The 22,406-nt window shown below is 46.5% G+C and overlaps 1 long non-coding RNA gene across 2 annotated transcripts; it reads right to left on the reverse strand.

Annotated features, from left to right (window-relative positions):
- Window positions 1-19,724: 19,724 nt before the first annotated feature.
- LOC120703475 lies at window positions 19,725-22,030 on the reverse strand. 2 transcript variants are annotated; one of them, XR_005686988.1, is made up of 5 exons: window positions 21,634-22,030; window positions 21,157-21,191; window positions 20,332-20,980; window positions 20,132-20,220; window positions 19,725-20,045 (listed from the first exon to the last, which is right to left on the reverse strand). It is a non-coding gene; the product is annotated as an uncharacterized LOC120703475 (long non-coding RNA). The 2 variants fall into 2 exon arrangements; XR_005686987.1 differs by having other exon boundaries at window positions 21,058-21,191.
- Window positions 22,031-22,406: the final 376 nt, after the last annotated feature.

Raw genomic sequence — 22,406 nt, forward strand, 5'->3', positions numbered from 1 at the left:
ACGAATGCCGGTTGGTATTGGTATTGGTGTTGATTTCCAATTCCAAATTCCAGGACATCCAAACAGTTGCATTCGAAGCTGCCAATACCAATTCCGAATTCCATGCCTCAATATCTGTAACACCCGGTTTATAAAAGGACATAAACCGAGTAATCATATACGTGCCAGGATCAAGTCACACGTATATACAACAGAATGAACAGTATATCACAGCACATATCACATAAAAAGATATAATAAAGCGAATACGAATGTTATTTATTACATTAATGACAAAAATGTCTGATACAGCGGAAGCGAAGTACAAATACGATAAAAACTCTCCGAAGCTGAGCAGGGCGCCACAGGGACGTCGAGTGGGAGACAAACGCCTAGAAGTCCTCGTAGTCCTGGTAGCGCTGAGCGAACTCCCTCGCGTCGGCAGGAACTGAGCAGCAGTAGAGTGTCCCAAGAGGAAAAAGAGTAGAGTAGGCAAGAGTGAGTACACAACTTGTACTCAACAAGTATAACACAAACTATGAGGCTCTAAGGTTGGCTGACTCAACTGCATTAGCTTTTAAGTCTTGGCAAAATTTTATTAAAGCTATTTACTACAAGTTGATGAATTACCATAAACCCAGTTACATAGTAATTAATCAAATTTAATCATGTTACTATTGAGAACCAAACCGAAACCACCAAGGTAACCCCAAGAGACACCCCCTCGTCGGAAGGAGATAACCCCACTAATCAAAAGGAGGATCTGGGCCGCTCATAACCGTGAGCACGGCTAGTATACCAGTTTTACACTCTGCAGAGGTTGCACATCTTTACCCACAAGTCGTGAGCTACGCTAGTTGTTCATCACACTTCCTCAGGTGAGATGACTAGCAAACTCACTACGAGGCCGTTACAAAGGACACATTGGTAAGGTGTAACCGCTAAGGAATCAGGCTCCGCAACGATGGTACCCAGCTCGAGGGGTACGCAGACCAAGCCTCGTAGCCTGGGCACCATTGAAGCTCACCACCCCCATGCCCCGTCAGTAAGTTACTCCCGAACCAAAATGACCTAATTAGTAAGCCAAGACCGTCCCATTCCAGTCTTGTGGTAGCGCTGTTGTCCCAGGTTGTCGCTCTATGAACCGGTCCTTATGGAGAGTGGCCAACCAGGCAGTAAGCACCGTGCTGGCCCCCTAAACCATGTTTCTAACAAAACCAAATTTTAACGAGACGTGAGCCCCTCAAACGGGCCACTCTCAAAAATTAAGTTGCATATACCATTAATCAAATTAATTAAAAAGGACCAAGTGTGTTATAGCGCGGTACCTAGCACAACTAACCAAAATGCAACCCAAAGGATATATATATAAAGGATATAAAGTGGCTAGGAAATCCTTATAGGCATACAGTATTAAAATGCAGTATGAAAATGTATTTAAAGTGATAGGTGTTGTTCATGTTATACTTGCCTTTCTCAAAGTTCTCCTGCTGCTCAAACTGCTGTGAAGACGGTGGCTGCTCTGGGTACTAGTACTCTTCCGAAGGATCAACGTCTACTCACGATCGCAACGCTAAAACAAGTCCAGCACATACACATACATGCAAACAAAGACAAACACAAAGAAACAGTACAACAATACATGAAAACAGCACACAAAACTAGGCTAGAACTATTCTACGCATTACAACGATCGCGTGGATATAAAGAACACCTAAAACGGAGTTAAAACGCGAAAACTAGAGCAAAAATAAGATCCAGGGGCTTAACTGTAAGAAAAACAGAGTTTTTGGGGGTTTTCTGCAAAAACCGAGGGCTTAAACGTAATTACCGGGTAGATCTAGGGTCTAACTCGCAAAACTGCATTGACTGGACTGCGGGTCCTATTTCTAGGAAGCTCAGGGGGGTCCTTGTAAAGTTTTGGGCCCATCTGTAATTACTTTTGAACACAGCTGGACCGCGGGTTGATTCTAGGAAAGATGGGGGGTCTTTAGCAAAAGAACCAGGGAGAAAGGGTACGGGAGGATCTCAGCCGTTGGATCACAATCCGGTGGCTCAGATCTGATCAGCTCACGTTCTAATCCTGGGCGTTGCTTCCAGATCGGGCGCCCAGGGGCAAAGGGCGCACGGGGCGGCGGCGGAAAGCCGCCGGCGACGGCTTCCCGCGGCGGAGCAGCGCCGGAGAAAGCCAATCCGGCGCTCCAGGGGTCCGTTCGGGCTACTGCTTGGCCGTGGATGGAGTGTGAGGCATGCTTAATCCACCTGGGGGGTTATTTGGATTCGGGAAGGCTCGGAGTTGCGCTCGCGTGCGCGGCGGCGGCTCTGCGTGGTGTTCTTGCGACGGCGGTGGGGGGTCAGCGTGGCCGGAGCGGCACCGGCGGCGAGCAATTGCTCGGATCAGAGTTACCTGCGGCGGCGGAATCCGGGGAAAATCCGGCACAGGCAAAGGTCGAGGTTGGGGTTGGTGGCCGCAGTGCTGCTCCTGGTGCTCGGGCGAAGCTCCTGCAAGGTTGGCCGGGGTTGTGGCACGGCGGAGCGGCGAGTTCGCGGCGGCGCAGGGGCGGAGCTGAGGCGGGCGAGCGGCTAGGGTTTGGAGCGGCGGCTGCGATGGAGGTGAGGTGCAGGGGGTGCGGCTGCGGGCTAAAAAGAAGGGGGCCCGAGATCTGGGCGTGCGGGATGGGCAGGGGAATCACGGCGAGGATCACGGCCGTGATTCGGGAGGCCGTTGAGCGCGGGCGCGTCGGGGAAGGAGGACCTGGCAAGCGGGCCCGGATGGTCAGCGGGTGCTGGCGTGGGCGCGCTACTGCGGCTGACTAGCGGGGGCCACTAGGCAGAGAGGGGGAAGGTGTGCGGGGCGCTCGGGTCGGGCTGAAGGCGAGCGCTGCAGGTGGGGCCACGCAGCATGAGTTGTGGCGACGCGCGAGCGGCGTGCAGGTGGAGCCGCTGACGCTGACGTGTGGGCCGTCCATGTCAGTGTAAAGGCGCGCGCGGGCGGTGAACGGAAGCGCTGGGGCAGGTTGCGGGAGCGGCTGATTGCTGGGCCAAGCTGGGCCGGACGGTCTGGGTCGGGCCGAGCGGGAAAAGGTGGGGAGCGGGTTGGGCCAGTTCTTGGAGTTGGGCTGGGTTTTGGTTTTGGGTTTCTTTCTCATTTCTATTTCCTTTCCTCTATTCTTTTTCCTATTTCAAACCAAACTAACACTATTTGAATTCAAGTTTGAATTTGAATTCAAACCACACTCAATCAAATAACACTATGCACCAGCATGAATGCACAAACACGTTAGCCCTAAAAGAAATTTTAATTACTTTATGAAGACAAAATAAATTATAAATGCAAGGCTAAGCAAATTAAATCCTAGAAAATTAAATAAAGCCAATTAAATTTATTATTAAATTCTGAAATTTAATTTAGGGCGTTACAAATCCTACCCCTTACAGGAATCTCGTCCCGAGATTTTGGGCTGGCTAGCAAAGAGATCAGGATATGTCTGAAATTTAAAAACGGGGTGTTACAATATCTACATCCAAACACTACCTTAGATGGAATGGGCTCTGCTGGCTCGCCCAACGCACGCGGGCTCCGCTCGGCTCGTCCTTCCAGCGCACGCGCAGCTCAGCTCGTTATCTTGCTCGGCTCATTAGCTTCTAATCTTGACGAACGCAACAGCCATCGCCATCGTTGCCGGCCGCTGCGAGTTGCCGCCTCCGGCCATCGCTGCCGCCAGCCGCCGCTGCCGCGAGTTGTCGCCGCCGCCGGCCGCCGCGAGTTGTCGCCGCCGCCGGGCATCATGGTCAGCTGCGGCCTGATGGAGGTGATTTCCGTAAAGATGAATGGAACCATTGACTCAGTAATGAACTTTGCAAAGCTCCATCTCCGACCCAACATGCAAAGGTGCATTATCGGATCCAACAGGACCTAGACTAGACTATAGTGTAAGTTGCCACATGCTCGCACGTTAACATAGAGTAAATAAATTTATTATATTGTCTCCTTCCTTTTTGATAAAAGAATGAGATTGTTTCACCTATATCGAACTTATCTGTAAAACTCAGTGTTGTAAATTAATTTGGTTTTGTTGTATGCTTGTATCACCTGTGCTCGTCTTTGTACGGGTCAACTAGTGCAATTGTGATCCTGGAGTATATTAGTTTAATCGGGATTTACCCGGCAGCCTGTCATATTACACCATTTTAAGTGCACAGTATACTTGATTAAGTATTAAGATGATGGTTAGTGCACTTAAGCCGGTTTAATTTAGACGGTGCTGCTACAGCTGGCATCAAAGCTAAATTGCACTAGGGGTGATTACTTGCGTGCTTAATTAAGTTAAGCAACTTTTGTGTTCCAAAAAAAAACTTTCGGATTTTTCGAAAAGTTGACGCTAGATGCGCTAAGGAATAGGATAGATAGTTCGTATGCTCTAATTATGTGTTACAAGTTAGGTAGCATCTAAGTATCTATTTTATTCCAGCACTTCCAGCATTTACTTTCCGTTAAACCTTATTTTTGTGCACAACTACTATTCTGTAACGACGCACCTATGCTGAGGCAAGGTAAGCATTCTGGTAGTCCTTAGAATAGTCCACGTGTTTCATACGTGCGTGGGTCCTGTATGATGAGCATACGAGGAGGTGATAAGGCTCAATTCAAACGAGCCTGTCGCTATCTACCGTCTGATATGGAGCGCGGATTTCCTACCGTGTGATTGTAATCACGGTCATCTTGTAAGGCAATGTTATGAGATGTAAACCTGTCATGCGGTTGGCCATGACCATGACCCTTGGGACACATCTACCCTTGGATGTCCCGTAAGGCGAGTGTACGGGAAGTGAATACGTTATTATGACGTATGCAGCGTTGCCCATTCAGCGTTGAACGTTTGGGTGCCATCTCTATAGTGGATGGTAATGTATGTGTGAATATGTGGGAAATTGCATATGCGTTACCCATGTGGCGTAGGACACATGGGGGCCGTTCGTGAGTGATGGCACGAAGGGTCCAGAAGTGGTTTTATATCTGTCTTTTGTGTTCTGCTGCAGGTAAACTAACCACGTCAAGCGCGTTATGAAATCCTTGATCGTAGGAACGACTAGTATATATATAGGGAGAGTACGTATTTGTTCCACTAGTCGTCTTCGTATACCATAATTGGTAATTGTTTGGGTGAGAACGATAGAACGTGCATGCATCTTGAATATTCGAGTTGGTTGGTCGCTTCGTAGTTAACAGTTGTGCAACCTTAGGACTACAACTTTGAGGCTAGCCGAGTTACTAACTGGCTGTTCAAATCCGAATAGATGCGGTTTCCAATTGAAACAAGCCATTTTGTTCTCTTGGTGAACCGTATCGCGAAGGGAACGATTCATGTTGTGTGTTCATATTAATTATGCACATTCGTTATTTGCATGGATTAGTCCCGATAGCGGAATGTCTAACCAAGAGATGGTGCTTTTGCAGATGGGCAATAACAACGCTGCTAACCGTGGAAATGGGGGTCAAGGAGCACAGCCACCGCCACCTCCCTCCTTGGCTCAGGCTATTGCGGCCCTTATCACCGACCGCAATGAGCAGACCGAATTGTTGAGGCGACTGGTGCAAAGCAATGCTGACAGAGGCCGACAAGCACCACCAGCAGAAACTGACTACGTCGGTTTTCTAGCCACCCAACCACCTCTGTTCCACAAGGCAGATGATCCCCTTGAAGCCGATGCCTGGATTCGTACCATTGAGGACAAGTTCAGTATCCTCAATTGCATAGAAGTAGACAAGGCCGCCTTTGCAGCGCAACAACTGAGAGGCCCAGTGAAGATATGGTGGGTTAATCACCAGGCTCTACTTCCCGCTGGTACGCGTTTCACCTAGAATGAGTTCGTGGCAGCTTTTAAAGCCCACCATATCCCTACTAGCTTGATGAGAAGAAAGATGGCAGAATTCCTAGCACTGAAGCAGGGAAGTCAAACTGTTCCTCAATACGCCCAAACTTTCAATCAGTTAGCTCAATATGGTGGTTATCATGTGGATACTGATGAAAAGAAGCAAGATTGCTTCAGGAGGGGACTCAATACAAAGTTTCAGGATAAGCTAGCTCTCACTACTTGTGACAATTTTACTGAGCTAGTTAATAAGGCCATCATTCAGGAAGATGCCACGCTAGCACACAAGGCTGACAAGAAAAGAAAGGCACCTGTGGGGTCCTCTAGCAATGCACCCCAGAGGTACAAGCTGGTTCAGACAGGGATTCAGCAGGCTCCAAACCGCCCTCCGCAGCAAGATCATTGGATCGTTAGGCCACCATAGAACCAGCAGCAGTGGGCACCACGTCTTCTACCACCGCAGCAGGGGCAGCGGCCTCTAGTGCCACAAGTTACACGCCCCAACAACTACCCCTGTTACAACTGTGGTAATCTGGAGCACTTCGCACGTGACTGCCCTATGCCACCTAGGCAGAATAACTACAAGACTCTCGCATTGGGTCAAGGTTCCAGTCAACAAGATCAAAAGAAAAAGATCGTACCTGCTAAAACCGGACGTGTGAACTACACCACACTGGAGGATGTTCCTGAGGGTACTCAAGTGACGGCGGATATGTTTTCCATTGTTCACTGCCCTGCTACTGTGTTATTTGATTCTGGAGCATCCCATACCTTTATCAGTGAAGCATGTGTTGCTCGACATCAATTACGAGTAACATACTTAGAAAGACCTGACATTATTCAGACACCGGGCACACGGTTAACTACCGATAGGGTAGTTCGGAATGTGACTCTTAACCTGGGTAAGAAAAATTTCCCGATCACTCCCATTGTCCTTCCAAATCAAGGGATAGATGTCATACTTGGAATGAGTTGGATGAAAAAGCACGGTGCTATCATTAATACCACTTCTCGCATCATTCGGTTAAACTCTTCTACATATGGTCTGATGGATGTTCATCTTTCTCGTTACGAGATCCCAGAAAGTACAGTCTATCATGTGGAAGGGAAACATTTAGAAGGAATTCCTGTGGTTTGTGAATACTCCGATGTGTTTCTGGAGGAATTGCCAGGCATGCCTCCAGATCGAGATGTTGAGTTTGTTATTGAATTACAACCTGGTACCGCACTAATATCTCGAAGGCCCTACAGAATGACTCCAAGTGAGTTGGCTGAATTGAAAATCCAGTTGCAAGAGCTGCAGGATAAAGGTTTTATCCGACCAAGTACGTCACCTTGGGGATGCCCAGCTCTATTCGTCAAGAAGAAAGACCAAGGGTTGAGGTTATGTGTGGATTATCGACCCCTGAATGCGGTCACCATCAAGAACAAATACCCACTCCCTCGTATTGACCTTCTCTTTGATCAGTTAGCCGGAGCTAAAGTATTCTCAAAAATAGATCTTCGGTCTGGCTATCATCAAATCAAAATCAGGCCATCTGATATACCAAAAACAGCTTTCTCCACTCGTTATGGTCTATATGAGTATTTGGTTATGTCTTTTGGATTAACCAATGCTCCAGCTTACTTCATGTACCTCATGAATTCGGTATTCATGCCGGAGTTAGACAAGTTCGTCGTGGTATTCATTGATGATATTTTAATCTATTCCAAGAATGAGGAAGAACATGCTCAACACCTTCATATTGTACTTCAGTGTCTCAGAGAGCATCAGCTATATGCCAAATTCAGCAAGTGTGATTTTTGGCTGAAAGAAGTTCCATTTCTAGGTCATGTCATATCCGCTGAAGGTATTTCTGTTGATCCTAGCAAAGTACAAGATGTACTGGATTGGGAAGCTCCAACTCCAGTTCCTCAAATCCGCAGTTTCCTAGGTTTAGCTAGTTATTATCGTCGGTTTATTCCGGAATTCTCCAGAATAGCTAAACCAATGACTGAACTTCTAAAAAAGGGTGACAAGTTCTATTGGAGTAATCAATGTGAGGAAGCCTTCCAGAAATTGAAAACACTTCTCACTTCGGCTCCAATTTTGGCCCAACCTAATACTGCAAAGCCATTTGATGTCTACTGTGGTGCCTCAGGCACAGGACTTGGCTGTGTTCTGATGCAGGAAAAGTCGGGTGATTGCTTATGCTTCTCGATCACTCAAGCGTCATGAAGAGAACTATCCTACACATGATCTTGAATTAGCAGCTGTGGTTCATGCTCTGAAGATCTGGCGACACTATCTTCTGGGTACATTATGCAACATCTATATTGATCACAAGAGTCTCAAGTATCTTTTCACTCAAGCTGATTTAAACATGCGGCAAAGACGATGGCTTGAGTTGATTAAAGATTATGAGCTTGAAGTGCATTATCATCTGGGCAAGGCAAATGTGGTTGCAGATGCGCTAAGTCGCAAAGCTCACTGCCATTGCATCTCAGCTATACCATTAAGCGAGTCTCTTTGCTTTGAAATGGAAAAGCTGAACTTGAGTATTGTACCACATGGCACATTGACCCATCTAGAACTCACTCCTACCCTACGTGATCTAATCATCGTGGCACAGAAGAGAGATAAAGGGGTGAAATAAATTCAGAGGAGGATATCAGAAGGAGATCCCAAAGTAGGTTGTTTCCACCAAGATAGTGAGAATGTGTTATGGTTCAAAACCTGACTAGTGGTGCCTAAAGATTTTGAGCTCAGAAAGCAGATTCTTGATGAAGCTCATACCTCACGACTATCCATCCATCCTGGTAGCAACAAAATGTATCAAGACCTGAAACAACAATTTTGGTGGACCTGGATGAAAAGGGAAATAGCCAAATATGTGTCAGAATGCGACATATGCCGGAGAGTCAAAGCTAGTCATCTCAGGCCGGCTGGAACTCTACAGCCTTTTAAGTATACCTGAATGGAAATGGGAAGATATCAGCATGGATTTCATAGTCAGTTTACCTCGAACTCAAAAGGGTTATGATTCGATCTGGGTCATTGTAGACCGCCTTACCAAATCAGCACATTTTCTTCCAATTAAAACTATCTATCGAGCAAACAAGTATGCTGAGTTGTACATGGATCGCATATTGTGTTTACATGGTGTGCCAAAGACCATCATATCAGATCGAGGGACCCAGTTCGTTGCTCACTTTTGGGAGCAACTACATGCTTGTTTGGGGACGCATCTTATTCGCAATTCAGCCTATCATCCTCAAACAGATGGTCAAACGGAGAGAGTAAATCAGATTGTAGAAGATATGTTCCGTGCCTGTGTCTTAGCTTACCCGCAGAAATGGGATGAATGCTTGCCATTAGCTGAATTTTCTTATAACAATAGTTATCAAGAAAGCATCAAAATGGTACCATTTGAAGCACTATATGGTCTTCGATGTCGAACACCTCTGAATTGGTCTGAAGCGGGTGAAAGAACTATCTTTGGACCCGACATAGTTCAAGAAGCCGAAGAACAAGTCCGTCTTATCCAAGAGAACTTGAAGATCGCGCAGTCTCGGCAGAAGAGCTACGCGGATAAAAGGAGTAGTCCACTCGCCTTTGAAGTCGGTGACCATGTCTATTTAAAAGTATCACCTTGGAAAGGCGTGCAAAGGTTTGGAATAAAAGGAAAGTTAGCTCCCCGCTACATTGGTCCATATCCAATTGTGGAAAAATGTGGTCCTGTGGCTTACTGCTTGGATCTGCCAGCGAATTTTTCTGCAATTCATGACATCTTTCATGTATCACAACTCCTAAAGTGCCTTAGAGTTCCGACTGAAGCTGTTGAAAGCGACTCAATTCAACTCGAGTCTGATCTCACTTATCCTGAGCATCCTATCAAGATTATTGATCGCAAGGATTGAGTTACTTGTCGCACAACCAACCGATTCTACAAAGTGCAATGGAGCAATCACTCTGAAGATGAAGCTACTTGGGAGAAAGAGGAATTTCTGAAATCCAAGTATCCGGACTTTTTAAACGCTCATTCAGGTATTTCACCTTTGAACCTTCTGACCTTATGCATTCTATCGTGGGTGAATCTCGGGACGAGATTCTTTTAAGGGGGAAGGGCTGTAACACCCCTGTGTTAATTGTGCTCGCTAATCCCATGTTTAATCACTAATCATGGCTTAAACGAGTCATTAGCATAAATCGTGTTTGCATAGTAAACATCGTTTTAGCCATGTTTGACCCCATTTTTCTCGATGATCCGAACCTCAAATCAACTTTCGCCCAAAACGAAAGTTGTAGATCTTTTTTTCCTCTACAACTTTTATTTTGGCCAAATTTCAAGTTCCTATATCAAATTTTGAGTTTCGAACGGTCAAACGCGAGTCAATTTCGATCCAAACGAACATAGTTCTTCTCCTGTGCACCACTATGCAGTCCCAACGCCCATACGGCGTTGTGGCCGCCTGCGATCTTCGCCCTATGCGCACATCGTTCTTATCCGTTCACGGGCGCTGAATGCTTCTCGTCCGTTCTGTTCCCCTTCCTCGAGCTCGCGCGAACAGAGCCTAGCGAAGATGCCGTCCCTCGTCGCGCCGGCCGTAGGTCGCCACCCCACCTCGATCCCTCGCGCCAGAGCCTCCCTCACCTCACCCCGCAGCTACGCCGCCCCATCTCGTGCCCGTTTGAGCCGCTCCCCGGCCAAATCAACGTCTAGACCGCCGGCCGCCATTGCCAACCTTGCCGGAGCTCTGCCCCTCGCGTCGATCTCTACCCTCCTGCTCTCTTTCACCCAAATCGAGCCCACGGTGAGCTCGGACGCGACCCCCTCACCCTCCCCGACCTCTTTCCTGCCCGAATCCGGTGCCGCAGCTGCCGGAGCGCCGCCGCGCCACCGTGGCTGCACCGCCACCGCCGCGCGCACGCCGCGGAGCCTCCCTGCGCGCGCTCGCGGAGCGCCACTGCGCGCCCCAGGTCCGCCTGGGCCCCCTGGCCGTGGCGCACCCCGCCTCCGCCGCCGGCTGGCCACGGCTGGGCCGGAACACTACACTGCCGCGAGCCCCGCCTTGCGCCGCCGCGGGCCGCCGCGCGAGCCCCCTTGCACCTCCCTGCGACCGCCCCTACTCCGCCCTATGCCGGCCCCGCCGAGCTGCCCTCGCTGCGGGCGGGCCAGGCCGCGCCGCCAGCGAGCCGCAGGCCGGCGGGAGCGCGCCGCCGCGCCGGCCGGAGCCCTAGCACGCGCGGGCGGGCGAAGTAGAGGAGGGGCTGGGCCGGCTCCCACTGGCATGTGGGGCCCGGCTGTCAGCCCCCTTTAATGTTTTCTTTATTGTTTTTTTATGGTTGAAATCTTCAAAATTCATAGAAAATCCTAGAAAAAGGCTAAAAAGGCAAAACCAGTTGCATTAGCTTCGTAATTTCATGCTCTATCTGATAGAACCATGAAATGGAGAGTTTGTTTACTTTTGCTAGATGGTTTTGCTGGTTCTTGTTTAAGAGCAATTAAAGCCTGGAACTACATTTTTCTAGTTGGAATTGAGCTTGTTTTGCTCAAAGGCACCCTCGTCTTTCTTGTTGGAGACACTTCAGGCTAAAGAGAATTTGGAGCCAAAATCCCATCTCAGCACTACACCATTTCTTTGAGCCATAGTTTTGATAGTCCTGTTTACTGGTCTTGCCTACGCTTCTATTTATGAGTACTGCATTGTAGTGCATCATTTCCTGAGTTTCATGCATGGCATATTCTTATTCGTATAGACGCTGAAACCGAAGTCGCCTACGACTTGATTGCTGAGCTGGTCCCGGAGCCTTCCGTAGGAGAACCGCAGCCAGGAGAAGTCGTTGATCAAGCTCCCGAAGAAGTCACTAACCCTACTGACCTGCAAGGCAAGCCCCGGAGCATAACCCCTACTTTCAGTATTCAATGTTATTATTTAAGTATTGTGCATTAAGTTTTCTAGGAATTGAATGAAACCCTAGTATGCATGTCTCTCCCTAGGTACCTATGAGTCTCTACTAGTGTACATGACGTTAGTACTGCAATGCTTAATCAGGATTCGGTAGAAGTCGAGTGATTCCTGTCACTCGCGAGATATAGGTCCTTGTTACTTATGAAAGGGTTACTAGAGAATGAATCATTGGGAAAGAAAGGAAAAATGGAGACCGGGTGGAGATGAATTTGGTTATGGATATGGAAGGTATGGAAATTGACTCTCCGCCTATGTCGATTGAGGACCGTACCATTGTTGGCACTGCTGATCGAGGATTGAACAGTACTAACCACATGCCAGAAGTAGGAGGTAGTCGAAACCGGTAAGCTGTGTACCGCTTTACAACGATACTTTGAATCCCTACCTGCTATGCTGGGCGTGGGAGTTGGCGGGTGTTGGATGGATGCCACCTTCGGGTTCTCTGGGAGTTCACCGTGAGGGGCCCAACACCTGGGTTTTAGCAGGCGCGATTTAGATGTCATGGTAACGATGGAAACAATTGATGCGTGTGGCCCGATGGGGTTTACATGTGTCGTGTTGGTTAGGTCTACCTTGCAAGGTTAAATAGAATCGATTCGCCGTGACTCGTGGATATGAGAACCTTGATCTCTCTGTCACATCGTAGTAAATGATGGAATTGGAAATGGAAAGTTGAGAATATGAGGTATGGCTGTGGTACTCTGAAAAGATAATGTGATCAACCATGCGTGCTCTAGGTGTTCAGGCAAATCTAGTCGGTATTTGTATAATAAACTTGAGCTAAAATGCTGAAAGTAAGGATCCACTATTAGTAGCTTTTCAGCAAAACAACTCGAGCTAAACAGCTTTGCATGTCTAGGAGTCGGCTAAGTATGTACCATAGTCGGGTAAGACTTGCTGAGTATTAGTATACTCAGGGTTGTTGTTGTAACCCCTTTGAGCAGGTTGTGTCTCCGCTGACTTCGAGGAGGTCTATGCGTCCTGGATTGGACAACCACTTCCTCTTGGGTGGATTGTCGAGTGAGTCCCGTCTTCTCCGTGAAGGTCGGGCAGATCGGCATCACATCGGTGGGCAGGATGTGGAGTTCACCTTGTATCGTCGTTTGCTTCTACCGTATTGTATTTGAAACCTCGTTTTAAACATCCGTTGTACGTTTAAAAACACCGTATTTGATATATCGAACTTATCTGTAAAACTCAGTGTTGTAAATTAATTTGGTTTTGTTGTATGCTTGTATGACCTGTGCTCGTCTTCGTACGGGTCTACTAGTGCAATTGTGATCCTGGAGTACAGTAGTTTAATCGGGATTTATCCGACAGCCTGTTAGATTACACCATTTTAAGTGCACAGTAACTTGATTAAGTATTAAGATGATGGTTAGTGCACTTAAGCCGGTTTAATTTAGACGGTGCTGCTACACATGGTCCCAATTGTAACAGTACAAATGAAAATAAAATTCAGTGTAACACATCAAGGTTACATGTTTTCTTAATTTGTCGCTCATCAAAATTTAATTTCTTAACAGCCTGTTGTGATGTGGCAGCTGGATCAACTCGTAGTAAGAGATTTGTATATCCTCCTTGGATATAAGGGGCGCCCATGATAGAAGAATTGCCATACATATTTATATATGGCATTACAGTATTAGCATATCCACTTTGGATCGATGGAGCAGCCATGAACGAAGATTGCACATGCACATCATTTGCAAAGTCGTCTGATATTGTATTGTTAGCATCCATGCTACCATCATGAAGATCCTACGTAGAAGAATATGATTCTAAATATAAAATGTTGCATGTAAGAAAATCAAATATGAGAAGTTAATGTAGTCTAAGTCATATGGCTTACGGTAAATTGCTCTAGATCTGCATCCTCATGTCGTCCTTCAAATCTATTTTGTGCTGCATTTGTTGTATCTTGTCCTATTTTCTAACATATAAAATTAAGTATCATAGACAAGAACAAGGAAAACATGATAGAATTGATAGGATCAGTACCTTTCTTTTTACCACTTTTCTTTTTCTTTCCTTTATTCTTTCCAAAGGAGATGGTCCCTCGTTTGTTTTTCGGACCCTTTACCACCTTAGGAATTCTAAATGATATTTTGCCATTGAATGTGTCTATAGCACAGCTAGCCAAAACTAGAGGAACCTCATCATTTTTTTTCTTGCATCTTGCTTATAGAATTATCTGCTTCGAAGTTGAACTTATCTATGGCATTCTCCAAATCATAAAGTAGTTCTTTTGACAATGAACACTTCAATGCAAGAGATGTTGCCTTTCGTGAGATATGCGCAGCACGAGTGTTCAAACTTTCCTTGTCAGATTCTTGTTTCTCAATACAGAACCCTCTCTTTGCATATTTTGTCCATCTATTCAATATATATTGTGACGGCAATATGAAAACATCATTCACATTGATGACTTTGAGGGCATGCTTGCACAATATACCTATAAAATATGAATGTCATACTTCATCAATTTGTATTAGAAACTATACTATTGCAGTTGAAACTTTGACGATACATACCTATGGATTCGTACTTTCGGCACGCACATGTAATGGTAATATCCTCTTTATTGAATACGACCGTTGCTCCATAATTAGAGTACATATGTGTAACCATATATATTAAGATTGACCCATCAATGTGTAACAATTTACAAGAAAATAAAAGTTGTTCTTTAAATTCTTCCTCAAACTCTTTATACATCCTACCTGTATATGACTCAGCCGCAGTCTTCAATAGAGGACAATTTGGGATGTAAGTAACTGGGCTCTTTCGACGTGATTCAAAGTCTTTATCCAACTCATTTTTACGAAGACTACTGGAAACCTTGTCACACTCTTCAAGGAGTTCTGAAATATCCAGTTTTCTACAAAATCTTTTCTTAAATACATTATTCATACCTTCACTTCTTTGAGTAGAGTTCATATCAGCTGTATATGAGTCCCGATACACAGCAGCCCACTTGGTTCTTAAGTTGTATAGGTTTAACATCCATTCATTGTCCTCAAGATGGTAGTCACACAACAATTCATCCCACTTCTTGTTGAAGTAAAACTCTGATCTGTCTTCATAGACACATCTCTTAAAATCGGGAAGAACTTCTAAGGATGCTTCTGAATTACACGGCCCAGATGTTTAGTGGCATTTAGATAAATATGCCACAAACAAAGACGATGGCTTGTGTTCGGGAATACATAAGCAATTGCTCCTGCCATTGCTGCATCTTGATCAGTGAAAATTGTGCTAGGATGTTTGCCTGACATTGCTGTTAGAAAGGTTTCAAACAGCCAAACAAATGACTCAATAGTCTCATTAAACAATAGAGCGGCCCCAAAAATTATGGTCTGCTTGTGATGGTTCCTTCCCAGGAGAGGAGCAAAAGGCATTTCAAACTTATTAGTCTGAAATGTGGTGTCAAAAGAAACAGCATCACCGAAACATGCATAGTCCATGATAGATTGACCATCTGCCCAAAAGAAATTAGCCATCCTTCCATCTTCCTGGTCTATTTGAATGACATAAAAAAATGATGGATCCTCTATTTGTTTATTTTTCAAGTATTCCAACAGTGTTTGTGCATCATTGGACTCTAAATACTTCTTGCGTTGTCGACCAATCTCATTATTGCAATCAATTTTTGAGAATGGCACTTTGTCAGCTCCACCATAAAATTGCACCATAAACTCATACACCTGGGATGGCTTCATCCTGCCCTCCCTCATCTGGCCAATTAGCTTCCTGTCTGCTTCTTCAACACTTCGTTGGGATCTCATTTTCTGCCTTTTGTTTGGACTAGCAAGGTAGTGGTTGTGATCAAGTACAACCTTTTGCACTATCTAAACCCCCTCCCTGCTGACACTAAACTGAACACGAGCATTGCAACCAGTCCTTGTAGTAGTCTTGGATGACTTGGTTTTTGGATAACCTTGGCTACTGCAAACTATATGCTTGTTATAGATAGTTCCATCTTCTCGTTTCTTTACATCACTCTTTTTAATATTGAACCCAACCTTGCCCGCATAGGTGTTGTACATAGTCCAAGCAGCTTTTTCTGATTCAAAAGACATTCCAACTTCAGGAACGATCAGAGTTTGTGTAACTTTATCAGCCACCTTTTGTATAAATTAAACAAAGGAGAATTAAAAGTGCCCAACCATATGAAATATTATGATATATATTTTTTGAATTTGTCATTAAGTTGCTTCAATTACCTCATCTGTTGTTTCATTCGGTATTGCTTCTGCGGTGATGGACTCGGTGTTTTGTATGACCTAGCATGTGCTCATAGATTAGTACTAGGCGGAGAGTTCATATATCATCAAATTACAGAAGAAAAATAAACAACTATACCTGTGTTATCTGTTGGCCTTCAGTTCCAATATCCCCGACGAAATCGCCATGGTCATGCACAACAGGGACCAACAACGGTATCGGATGAGATGAGGGCACTGCAAATATGGTTGTCTCATCTTCCTGGGATCCTCCTGCCATGGTGTGGCCCTGCGTCGTGCCGTCCAGAGTGATGGGATCGGAGTAGAGGCGCCCGGCGGCAGCGGCAACTCGCGGCAGCGGTCACTACTACAAAACAGGCCTTTGTTCCTGGCCATTTGTCCCGGCAGCCTTTGGGCCCGGGACAATAGGTGGCTTTTGTCCCGGGTCCAAAGGCTAGCCGGGCCGGCGGGGGGACGGGGGCCTTTTGTCCCGGTGGGAGACACCAACCGGGACAAAATGGGAGCCTTTTGTCCCGGTTGGTGGCTCCAACCGGGACAAAAAGCTATACGGACCTTTTGTCCCGGTTGATAACTCCACCCGGGATTAAAAGTGACTTTTTATCCCGGGTGAAGTCTCCACCCGGGACAAAAACTGCATCCAGCATTTATTAATCTCCACCGTCACTTCCTCTCTCTCTCATCAGTCTCTTCTTCTCCCTCCCAGATCTCTCCGCCTGCTTCATTCCTCTCCGTGATCCATCCCCTTCCTCTCTCCCGCTCCCTCATCCCCTTCCTCCCTCCTCCTCCCTCCCTCCCTTAGCTTTCACGGGCACTGCCGCCAGTGCGGCCGAGACGGCATCCCGGGACCAGGTGATCCGAGCCCGCCTTGTTTCTTGGCTTCTTGCTTCGCTCTTCTTGCAGTTTTGAAGCTCTGGTTTTTCTTCTCGTTTTGCAGGGAACCTTGGCCAGGAGCCAGGAGTCCAGGACGCCCCCGCTCCTCGTCAACTAGCCGCACGGCCACCTGATGGGGCCGCAGTCTCCGGCGTCGCTCCTGGAGCGAGCATTTCCGGGCTTCCGGCCGGTTGGACAGTGCGGTGTAGCACCAACTCGGGCAGGCCGCGGCCTTAGCCGGGACAGCAGGCACGTCCAGTGCTCCCCGCCGACCAGCCGGTGGGACTCCGTCGCCAGACCGCACCCCCTCGTCCTCATAACACCCGCGACCTCCTCCACCTGGCCGGCGAGCCGCCGCTGGCGCGGGCTAGTGCGTCGCCGCGCGGGCGCGGGCCGGTGCGCCGCCACCAGGCACCGGCGCAGGCGGGGCCTGCGGCGCGGGCGGGCTCGGCCTCGGCGGGTGCTGGCGGGAGCAGTGCGTCCAGGCCGGCGGGGGCAGCTCCGCCAGGAGACGGCGGCCGGCGGCGCAGCGCTAAGCTTTGTTCTCTTTTTTTTTCCCCAAATATGTATATGTGAGGAAATTGATTTGTGCATGATTTGTTCGTTGTTGTGATTGACTCGTAGTTGTGATTGATTTTGATATTATAATTGTCATTAAATTTTTGTGCATCAATCTGGCTCCCGCTCCGAGCTCCGGAAGGCGGGAGCTAGCTAGTTTTTTTTTGTTTGCCAAAATTTACATTGTTCCCGGTTCGGAAGGTGCCGGGACAAAAGGTTGAGACCTATTTGTCCCGGATGGTTTGTCCCGGTTGAAAAACCGGGACTAAAAGAGGTTGTAAACCGGGATAAATGAGCTATTTTGTAGTAGTGGGTCGGCGGCGGCGGCGGCAACTCGCGACAGCGGTCAGCGGCAGCGGCGACTCGGAGCGGCGGCCGGCGGCAGCGACAACTCGCGGCAGCGGCAACCGGCAACGATGGCGATGACTTGTAGCGGTGGCTTACACGACGGCGTGATCGTGCTTGCGTCGGTGTAGTGCCGGCCCTAGCAGATGCGTTCGTCAAGATCAGAAGCTAATGGAGCAAGATAACGAGCTGAGCTGCGCGTGCGCTGGAATGACGAGCCGAGCGGAGCCCGTGTGCGTTGGGCGAGCCAGCAGAGCCCATTCCATCTGATGGTTTTTCCTCCACGTGGCAGGTATCTAGGTGGGGCTGTACAGGGCTGGTTTACAGCCCTGCTGTACCCAAATTTTTTCCCACGTGCATCTCCACTAGTTACCAAATAACAGGTGGAGCAATTCAGTAACAAATTAGATTCCAATGCAACAAAAGACAATGATGATAGTTTGTTTTACGGGTCATGCAAGTTTCCTTTCTCTCTCTATTTCTACATTCCATTTGCAGCAAACGCCTGCCTCTCTCTATTTCTTCGGCCATGCGTATTTCCTTGGAAGTTTCCTTTCTCTCCACTTATTTTCCATTCCATTTGAAGGGCACGCCTACATCTCTCTATCTATTTGGCCATGCATGTTTCCTTGTATGGAAATCAATCATCAAGCAAAGCATGGCCATATATAACTAATTCCCTCCGTCTATTTTCCATTCAATGCAAATTAATTTTTATTTCGCATCCATGCCATATATAACCATACACTATTTATATGGTCAGGGTTGATTACAAGACCTGGTCTTCTGATCCAGTATTTCTTCTCTTCCATCCTGCAAAGCTGCCGCCCGCGTGCCGAAGCCCCCGCGTGCCGAAGCTCTCGCCGGGCTCGCGCACCGCAGCCCCAGAGTTTTATTATATTAAAGCCGCGTCATCGCATTTTGGGTCCATATTTGATCACAATTTTCTACCTTTATTAGCTAGTATGGATTTCACTTTCTTCCCTTAATTTAGCTTTATTTTTTAGCATAAATACATATTTAAATTTGGTTATTTATATTTCCTTAAAATAGGGAACATATTTCGCACCATAGCCTCCAAATCCTTGGTGCGGCCCTGCCAATATACATGGAGTACAATATATATAACAGTTTTTGCATACTCTTAAATTCAAATAGACCCGCCCAGCTAGTCATTCTGGTTTAGTGAGGCATTACGTCGAACCGGTGGTGTGTGCGGCGGGGATGAAGCGCCCTTCACCTCTGCATAATAAGAGCCCGTTTAGGAGAGCTCTGCTGAAAACGGCTTCAGCTCCGCACTAAAGTGAACAGCACTTAGCAGCTCTAGGCCCTCTTTGGCATGGCTCCGCCCCGAGGGGCTTCAGCTCCGTGGTATCAGATACTGTGCTACACTGTAGCACGGAGCTGAAACAAACCGCTTCGTGCTACAGCCCACTGCACAAATGGAGGAGCCGGTGGAGCTGGGAATTCATGGCTCCTCAGCTCTGCGCTACAGTGCGCTACAGGAGTCTACAGTGGATGGAGCCGGAGCCGGGGAGCCCGGCCAAACAGGCCCCTGTTTTGCGCTGGTCAGCACTGTAGCACGCGTAGCTCCACCGGCTTGGGCTTTGGGGTGCTACAGCAGCGCAGTGCATGGAGGCGAAGGCTCGAAGCACCCCGGAGCTCTGGGTCAGTCTGAATCCGTCAGCACCTCCGCAGGCCTGGTCGGCCTTCGCCTAAAGCTCTGGGACCCTTTCTGTCTGCACTTGTGTTGCAATCGTAGCTACCACGCCAGAAGGGCTCACCCACGAGTCAGCGTCATGATGTAAAACCCATATCATAATTAATAAAAAAATCTCGTAATGAAAGTTAAATTAAATATAGAATGAAAACAAAAATTGAGGGTCTAACACAAAGGCCAAGCAGAAGTCTCCAGTCAATTCCAACCAGCATTTTATTGTTGGTATGTATACCTACAAATACAAATACATAAGCACAACAGTTTTTTTTTTGTGTCTACATAAGCACAACAGTTTCAGCTGTACTTTTGGGTTTGCTATATCTCCTCTGAATTACAGACACAAGCGGCAGGCAAGAAATTAGATTATTTGAACTACATTGTAGCACCAATATGCAAAGAAACAGCTTGCAAAAAAAAAATCACGAATTTGATGTGTGATTGGCTCAAACAGCTTCTCCAATAAGACACGCAGCTTCAGTAGCAGCATTCATAGCATTGATCTGGAAAAAAAATGCAATCATTAGGCAACCAATGTAAGAATTAGAATGTGATTTACGCCAAAAAGTTAAAGGCAAAGCACATATACCTTCACAACTACAGGTTCCCACACAAAGTTAGAAAAGGAATCGGCAATTCCACCAGTGTTGATGTCCACACCATAGTTAGCACCTTCACCTGATAAAAGTGGATTACAAAAGTTGGAAAAATAATAGATCCTCAGTTCATGAAGAAGTTCAGAAATTGTGGTGACACTTAAATATTGAAACAAAGTTAAATGTAACCTACCATATGCTTCTGTCTGAGCTTATTTAGCACATCCGTTGCATCAAATCCAGTATTGTCACAAAGCTGTCTTGGAATAACCTGCAGGAAGATGTATTTCATCTAAGGAGCTTGCATTCTATGTATTTGAAAACTGTGAACAAACATCAAGCAAAAGTGAGTGAGTCATCAACATAATATGACATTCTAATGTTATTCACAAGTCATAGTGATCAGACAAAACAATGACATGCATATTTTCCTTATTTCAGAGAAACTTCAACCAACCAGTAGCCTATCAAAGCTCAAGGACACTTCAAGGCCAAGTGGTTGGCACAAACTATTGATATATGTGAATTCTAATGTTGTATGTATTTCTGCCAATCACACAATTGTCACCCATTCAAGATGCTCGAATCTTGAACTATGAGGGTTAAGTAGTTTAATCCACCCTTGGTCTGAGATCTAAAATCTAAGCAACCCTTGATGACACATCTTAAAAGCTCCTCCATCAAGTATGATTACAAAAGTATAGGAGAATATACATTGGATGGAAAAGAATAGGCCAGGAAGATAATACCTCAAGACCTTTAGCAAATTAATTAACAAAAAAAAACTGAGACTTCCCAGCTATGGTCCGTGCATGCTGCCTGAGATACTTGCTTACTTCCATCTAACATAAAAGGAACAGGTTAGGATACTGATATTTGTGAAAGATCACATCATTTAGCTTAAGTTGACAGTACATACATCAATAGCACCACCACCAGACACAACTTTTGAATTCTTGAGCGCTCTCCTAACTGGGTAGGCAAATAATCTAACTGAGATCAGAATTCGAATAGTTACCTGAAGGCAAGCACTTCAACAAATTCTGCATCAATCTGAGATTCAGAAAAGAAAAACAAAATGAGTATGAGCAACCATGACAGGATTTTACCAGACAAAGTTGCTGATACTACAATAGATGTGCCACACCCAGAAAGAGCTGTTGTATACAATATTATCAGAATTCAGAAAGATAAATAACACAATTCACATTACCATTTTTATTTTACATTTTCTCTGCCAATGCTGCTCATACTTTATCATGGTAATGAAAATTCCAAACAAGTCTAACCATTGGGGCAAAAATTCCAAACGAGTCTAACCATTGGGGCAATTAGCTTAGCTTATCCAATTAGCTTAGCCATCGAAGGACGCATATTCAGAATCAGTCAGAGGGGCAAGGGAGAAATTGTTGGGGTCTAGCAAAAATTTTACCAGGGACCGGAGCAATGGACACAAATTTTACCCAACACTCAACATCACAGGTTGCGGCACTACCTCTCCGGTGTTGCAGGTTGCGGCGACGTCGGAGGCAGGTGCCACGTCTGAGGGAGGCGCGACGTCGGGCAGCCCCAGAAACGGCAGAACGTGCGGCGACCGGCCCGTCCCTGAGAGCGAGTACTCCACAGCCGGATCACGGGGTCGCCGTCGGAGCGGGACATCCGCCGGAACGAACGCCACGACCCAGCAGCAGTAGAGTTCAGGGAGCCGAATCAAGCAAGCGCGGCCGGCCGTGGCGTGGCGAGTCGACCGAGCCACCGCGCTCGCCTGATCTTCTCGGGAGCGGGATGGGCGGCCCAAAGCAAAGATGCATTTTTTGGGGAGGCGGCGTCGCGAGGATGAATTAGCGCCGGGGAGGCGGCGGATTTAGCTCTTTGGGTGCAGGCGGACGGGTAAGCCCGCGCGTGGTGAAAAAAAATAAAGGGATTTGGGCAGAAATATTTTCTTTGATGCTGTTTTTTTTCCTTCCACCAATTCCTGTCAAGCACCAAATTTTTTCATGTGGGCTTAAAAGAGATATTTTGCGAGAGGGGTAGATAGGTTAGAGTTGGTGACAATTGTATTAAATTCTTTCATCTTTTATCTATTACTAGTGGAGATGCACGTGCCATAAGCACGTATTTAAAACACATCACATATTTTTAAAAATAATTATATTTAAAAATAACTGAAATTTAAAATTGATATAACAAAGCAAACAGATTGTGATACACTTGAAATGTTGATATTTGTACTCTCTTCAAATAAGATTAAAATTAGTTTAAGAAAAA

The sequence above is a fragment of the Panicum virgatum genome, chromosome 4K, assembly GCF_016808335.1.
Source record: "Panicum virgatum strain AP13 chromosome 4K, P.virgatum_v5, whole genome shotgun sequence".
NCBI lineage: Eukaryota > Viridiplantae > Streptophyta > Magnoliopsida > Poales > Poaceae > Panicum > Panicum virgatum.